The 7,150-nt window shown below is 47.1% G+C and overlaps 1 protein-coding gene across 1 annotated transcript in view; it reads left to right on the top strand.

Moving 5' to 3' along the window:
- Positions 1 to 944: 944 nt before the first annotated feature.
- The window catches only part of PIK3R6 (phosphoinositide-3-kinase regulatory subunit 6), a gene marked incomplete in the record, with an annotated part of 8,989 nt that continues 2,783 nt past the window's right edge, over positions 945 to 7,150 (top strand). The window contains 1 exon segment of the mRNA XM_073607008.1: positions 945 to 3,808.

A 7,150-nucleotide genomic window follows, 5' to 3' on the forward strand; every position in this document is an offset into this window, starting at 1 on the left:
GTCAGAAACTACGCAGATACTATAGTAGGACATGGTCAGAGACTATGGGGCATGCTACAAGGGATGGGCGAAGACTGTAAATATGCTATAGGAGTTGACTATCAAAAAGGATAGGGAGCAACACACCAGCCCAGTCACATGTATGGAGGATTGGCTTCAGCTCGTCTCCTCCCAAGCCACCCCCATGCTAGAGGACCTCTATGACTAAGCCTGTGGGAGGACGAAACGCATCAGCGGGGTGTGGGAGGAGACAAGCTGAAGCCGATCCTCCTTATATGGTGACTGGGCTGATTGCTGGTGTGAGGCCTCCTACCCTTTTTGTTAATCAGTTTCAGTGGGCTGGACAAGCCCTGTTGGATGCCTGCACCCCGACAGCATTGGAGTCAGTGGGTTGTTGCATGCTAGCGCTTGGAGCATCCCTCTTCACACAAAGGGTCGCGTGTGGCTCTCGGGCCGCAGGTTGGGCACCAGTGGTGTAGAATTTAGCTATGCAGTTTGCTATCAATTGCTTGATTACATTTTATCAGACCTTCTTCTTTCTTTGGGTGACTACAAAGTGAGATACTGATAGGGCAGACACAGGCATTAGGGAAATTAATTCAGATGGGGATCCCTGTAACGATTCTAGAACTGTATTCACATATGAGTGACGCGGAAGAATTGCGCATTTCCCACTTTTTTGTGCGTTATGTAGGGTAGCCCCATTCATTTGAATAAACTGCCCTATGCGCCAAAAACTGATGACATCATCTCAAGTCACTGGACAGGAGCCACATCAGAAATGTATCTATGCAGACTTTTTATCAAAGCACCCTATATTACCAAAAGTATTGGGACACCTGCCTTTACACACACACAAACTTTAGGGCCGGTTCACACCTATGCGGGTTGCAGTTTGCATATTCCAGGTGCATTTTGCATTTTTTCAATACACGTTTCTGATCCATTGAAGTCTTTGGAATCAAAACCCAGAAAAAAGTCCCCGGCTCTTTCCATAAAATGCACAGATGTGAACGTGACCCGTAGGAAACTGTGTTAAATGGACTTTAGTGGGTTTCTGCAAAACTGAAAACACGCTAAAAAAAATGCATCGGTGTGAACCAGGCCTGATGACATCCCAGTCTTAGTCCGTAGGGTTCAATATTGATTTGGCTCCGCCCTTTTCAAGCACTGACCTCACAAATGCTCTTTTGGAAGAATGGTCAAACATTCCCATAGACACCCTCCTAAACCTTGTGGACGGCCTTCCCAGGAGAGTTGAAGCTGTTATATCTGCAAAGGGCGGAGCCAACTCAATATTGAACCCTACGGACTAAGACTGGGATGTCATTAAAGTTCATGTGCGTGTAAAGGCAGGCGTCCCAATACTTTTGGTGATATAGTGTATGTGGAGTTAAACTACCTGTAGGGTGGAGTTGTGCTTTAAATCTGTCTGAACGTCTGCTGGAGACGCAGCGCTGGAAACACACAGAGTCCTTTTTCATCGGGAATGTCTGCGGTGCAGCAAAAACCAATTTTGTGCAAACACTGAACTAGGCGAGGCCAGGATTTCATAATGATGAAGTTCTCTGCAAATACTGCTGGGATTTCCAATGTCATCTAAAATATTTGTGATATTTCGCAGGCATGCTGCTGAAAAAAAAAAAAAAAAATCTTAAAAAAGGGAAACAAGTAAAAATAAAAAAAGGAGCAAGTACAATGCAAAAAAGGTTTTGAATTACAATGGGCCGGCCCGTCCATAGAATAGTTTGTGCAGCCGGTCCAGAAGATTTACTAAAACCGGAGCTCACAGAATCTGGTGCCGCTCTGCATGGGAGCCAATCAGCTTCCAGGTTTTATTGTCAAAGCTTTACTGAACAAGCTGAAGTAAGAAGCTGATTGGTTACTATGTACAGCTGCACCAGATTCTGTGAGCTCCAGTTTTAGCAAATATCCCCCCTAAGATCCCTTTCGCACTGAGGCGGGGTTCACGCTAGGGCCGAAAAACAAATAATCGATTAATCGACAATTAATTGATTATGAAAATAATCGATTACTATTTTCATAATCGATTAATCGGCCAGTAACATGATGGGGTTAAAAAAACTAAAATTAGCCCTTTATAGTACAAAAAGAGCAAATAATTCGCTACTGTAAATATTACTTTCACTGTTGTACAGTAAAAAAAAAAAAACGAACCCCTTACAGTAGCGATTATTTGCCCTTTTTGTACTATGAACGGCTAATTTTTAGGTCCGGTGCGTTTTGCAGGAAAAAAAAAACGCTGTGCGTCTTTCGGTCCATTTCAGGTCCGAATTCAGCTCAAAATTGGGGCTGAAATCGGACCTGAAAACGGTGAAGCCGGGCGCACCGGAACCCCCTGCTGTGAGCCGAATGCGGCTCATATGTGAGCCCAGCCTGAGGTGCTTTTCAGACACTTTTGCGCCTGAAAAGCTCACGAATATCTATTTCCATTGAGATCAACGAATGCTTTTAAACTGGGGCAGTGTGCTGGCGGAGGGGGCGTTGCAAAAGGTTTTTCCCCCAAAAAAATTGCGTTTGCAAAACCGTGTTGCATAAAAAATTGCAATGATCGCCATTTTATTCCCTAGGGTCCCTGCAAAAAAAAAAAAAAGTATAATGTTTGGGGGGTTAAAAGTCATTTTCTAGCAAAAAATATTGACTTAAAGCGGAGTTCTACCCAAAAGTGGAACTTCTGCTCACTTTTCTCCTCTCCCCCTCCGGTGCCACAATTGGCACCTTTTGGGGGAGGGGGGGGTGGGGCAGGATACTTGTCTTTGACAGATATCCCGTTCCCACTTCCGGGAGTCCGGGCCGCGGCCCGTGACATCACCGCAGGGCTCCCCCCTCCTTCTCCCTGTCGCCGGGCCAGTAGGAGAGAGGAGCGGTGCCTCGCGCATTCGCAGTCGGGTTCCCGGCATGAAGTCGTAAGGCTACACTACCAGGCACCCTTACCCGCAATGGCGGCGGCAGCACCGGACAGCTGACGGAAACATCAGCTGCGGTGCCGACATCGCTGGACTCCAGGACAGGTAAGTGTCCGATTGTTAAAAGTCAGCAGCTGCAGTATGTGTAGTTGCTGGCTTTTAATTTTTTTTCGGGGTGGGGGGGGGCACCGATAAACACAAAAGTGCCCGAAAAAAGCCCGGTCAGCAAGTGGTTAAAGTAGCGCAGTAGTGATTAGCCAAAAATGGCCTGGTCATGAAGGGGGGGTAAAACTTTCCGGAGCTGAGGTAGTTAAAGAACTGATCAAGAACCACTTTAATAAAACTGTGGTCTTCATGGCAAAATTTGAGCCCCCCCCCCAAAAAAAATGGCACTTTCAAGGCAGAGAGAGAAGCGTCACTCGAGTAACTGAGTACGGCGTTCATCCAGAGGAAGAAAAGCTCCTGCTCCGTACAGTCAGTGCACGGCCAAGTCCTGAACCGGGATAAAATTCCAGGAAAGACATCAAATGTATGGTGTAAAATCAAGCCGGATCCGGCAGCCGCGCGCCGTCCATCACGCCACTTCCAGAGAAGTTTTTTTTTTTTTGTTAATGAATCAGGGTTGAGATATTTATAATTTCTGCATGTGATCGGCCGCTGTCCTGCCCTCCTCTTCCTTCCTGTGCCTCTCGGGGCCCTCGCAGACGTTCATAAACAGAAGTTTATTCCCCCCCCCGGTCGCCCTCCATCTGCTGTGCTGTGTGTAACACTTCGGGATTCCTGCACTCCTTTCCTCGGATCACCCCCTTTATAGATGGTCTGTGGAGACATTACCGGGACTGAGACCACAGAGGAGCGGGGGATGTGTCAGACAGCGACAGGTGGGTGACTCTGCATCCTATCCGCTATAAATAGGGCCCCTTAAAAAGCCACTTATTTCTAAAGGTTGGCAGTTTTTTTTCTGTTTTCATTTTTTTATTATGTCTTTTTCATAAAATTCTGTCTGTTTGCTCACAGATTTATAAAGCGCTGAGATGTAAAACTGCGCCAAACCGCAGGAGATAGACAGGTGGGAAAATTGGCAAAATGTATCAAAAATAGATCAATTTATATCATGTTCAGAAAGATTGTTCTCTGTCTTTGTATACTTCCTTGATATGGGGGGGCCTTAACTGCAGCCCCCAACATCACCAAAAGGACGGCAGGATAAAGCCAAAGACTATGGGCAGGATACAAGAGATAGTCAGAGACTGAGGACATCATACAAGAGAAGGTCAGAGACTGCAGACATGATACAGGAGATGGTCAGAGACTGAGGACATCATACAAGAGAAGGTCAGAGACTGCAGACATGATACAAGAGATGGTCAGAGACTGCAGACATGATACAAAAAAAATAGTCCGAGACTGCAGACATGATACAAGAGATGGTCAGAGACTTCAGACATTATACAGGAGATAGTCAGAGACTGCAGACATGATACAAGATATGGTCAGAGACTGCAGACTTGCTAAAAGAGATGGTCAGAGACTGCATACATGATACAAGAGACGGTCAGAGACTGCATACATGATACAAGAGATGGTCAGAGACTGCAGACATGATACAAGAGACAGTCAGAGACTGCAGACATGATACAAGAGACAGTCAGAGACTGCAGACATGATACAAGAGACAGTCAGAGACTGCAGACATGATACAAGAGATGGTCAGAGACTGCAGACATGATACAAGTGATAGTCAGAGACTGCAGACACGATACAAGAGATAGTCAGAAACTGCAGACATGATACAAGAGATAGTCAGAGACTGCAGACATGATACAAGAGATGGTCAGAGACTACATACATGATACAGGAGATGGTCAGGGACAGAAGGGCCAGCTGTCTCTTCCAGCTTGTTGCAGTCAGCCCCACAACCATGGAGTGCATCACAGCGAATTCTCATTCTGCAAAAACCCTGAAAAACACACGTGGCCCTTATGATGTGGAGTAGCCACAATCTACTAGCATTTGTGAAGGGGGTATCGCAGGAGGCTTTGGCCAGCTGTTCTGTAATTCTTACCTAGGTCAAAAATAGGGAAATGATAAGAGGGGTCCCCGAGAAAGGTATCACCCCAAAAAATAAATAAAAATATCTAGTTGTATGAGAGGATAGGGGCAAGAAGGGAATTGGAGAAAGTGGATAGGAAAGGTGAAGGTCCACTTTATGCAGGGGCCCATCTTCATCAGGGCTTCTTAGTAGATGGGAATACTGGGGCTTATGGTAGAGAACTCTGATAAGATCGCTTTAAAGATAGGATTGCTCCAGCAAATAGTTTGGTAAGACCTGATGAAGGGGGCCCCTTACAACCCCCAAAACATGCTGGCTAGTGAAGACAGATTTTTGTACCAGTGGTCTGGCTTTCCATTCCCCCCATATTTAAATGATTGACTATATCATAAATATGAATATATCATAAATATATCCTGGACCTCAACAGTGATATCAAAATTACCATTCGTATGGTGAGCACCTCTAGGGTCACCTCCACTAGTATGTTGAGCACCCCCATGGTCACCTCCACTCATATACTGAGCACCTCAGGGTCACCTCCAATCATGTGCTGAGCACCCCCAAGGTCACTTCCACTCATAAGCTAAAGACCCCCAAGGTCACCTCCACTTGTATGCTGAGCATCCCCAGGATCGCCACCATTCATATCCTGATAACCCCCAGATTCCCCTCCACTCGTATGCTAAGGACCCCTAGGGTCACCTCCAATCATGTGCTGAGCACCCCCTGGGTCACCTCCACTCATATGCTGAGCACCCCCAGGGTCACCTCTACTCGTATGCTGAGCATCCCCAGGGTCACCTCTACTCGTATGCTGAGCATCCCCAGGGTCACCTCTACTCGTATGCTGAGCATCCCCAGGGTCACCTCCACTCGTATGCTGAGCATCCCCAGGGTCACCTCCACTCGTATGCTGAGCATCCCCAGGGTCACCTCCACTCGTATGCTGAGCATCCCCAGGGTCACCTCTACTCGTATGCTGAGCATCCCCAGGGTCACCTCCACTTGTATGCAGAGCATCCCCAGGATCGCCACCATTCATATCCTGATAAGCCCCAGATTCCCCTCCACTCGTATGCTGAGGACCCCTAGGGTCACCTCCACTCATATGCTGAGCACCCCCAGGGTCACCTCCACTCATATGCTGAGCATCCCCTGGGTCACCTCCACTTGTATGCTGAGCACCCCCAGGGTCACCTCCACTTGTATGCTGAGCACCCCCAGGGTCACCTCCACTCGTATGCTGAGCACCCCCAGGGTCACCTCCACTTGTATGCTGAGCACCCCCAGGGTCACCTCCACTCGTATGCTGAGCACCCCCAGGGTCACCTCCACTCGTATGCTGAGCACCCCCAGGGTCACCTCCACTCGTATGCTGAGCACCCCCAGGGTCACCTCCACTCGTATGCTGAGCACCCCCAGGGTCACCTCCACTCGTATGCTGAGCACCCCCAGGGTCACCTCCTGATAGTACTGGGTATGGGTGAACATTCTTCATGGGTGCATCAGAAGTTCACTGTCAGTGCAATAGGTCATGGCTCACACCACATGTAGCCTATACTTGTAAGCAAGACAGACGTTATTTGCCGCACACAGCACACAGAGACCAAACAACTTGTTTAATGTCAACAGCTTCCTGCCATTGTTGGGTGACATTTTCATAGTATACTATGGAGCGACTTCTACAGTATAACAATTGCTCAGTGCGCTGCCACATCGAATGAAGGATGGCGTTCTTTTAACAATGGTTTCCGGAGGAGCCTAATGGCTTCACAGATAACAAACATAATACCTGAAAAACCACCACCAATCATACAATATGCTTAATGTGGACCTATCACTACAAAAACCTGATAATGCTCATCTCCTGTAATGCTGAATCGCTGGTTTCTGAGCTCTGAAATTCTGTATATAGCGCTGTAGAACAGACAGTGCACAGTCCACATGGGCTTTGCTGCTTAACTGCAGACAGGAAACAGGAACTTTATTACCCAGAAAAAGGCAGAGTTTACTATAGCTGCACCTACAAACTTCTAAACACTGCCATCTACTGGCTAAAGAATATATCTCTACTGAACACTGACACTGATGCAGTTGTACAAAATACAATTCTGTATTCCAACGTGAAGAAATAGCTATTTGTTTCTCTGTGTTCATGTGCATGTGA

The sequence above is a fragment of the Aquarana catesbeiana genome, linkage group LG12, assembly GCF_042186555.1.
Source record: "Aquarana catesbeiana isolate 2022-GZ linkage group LG12, ASM4218655v1, whole genome shotgun sequence".
Lineage (NCBI taxonomy): Eukaryota > Metazoa > Chordata > Amphibia > Anura > Ranidae > Aquarana > Aquarana catesbeiana.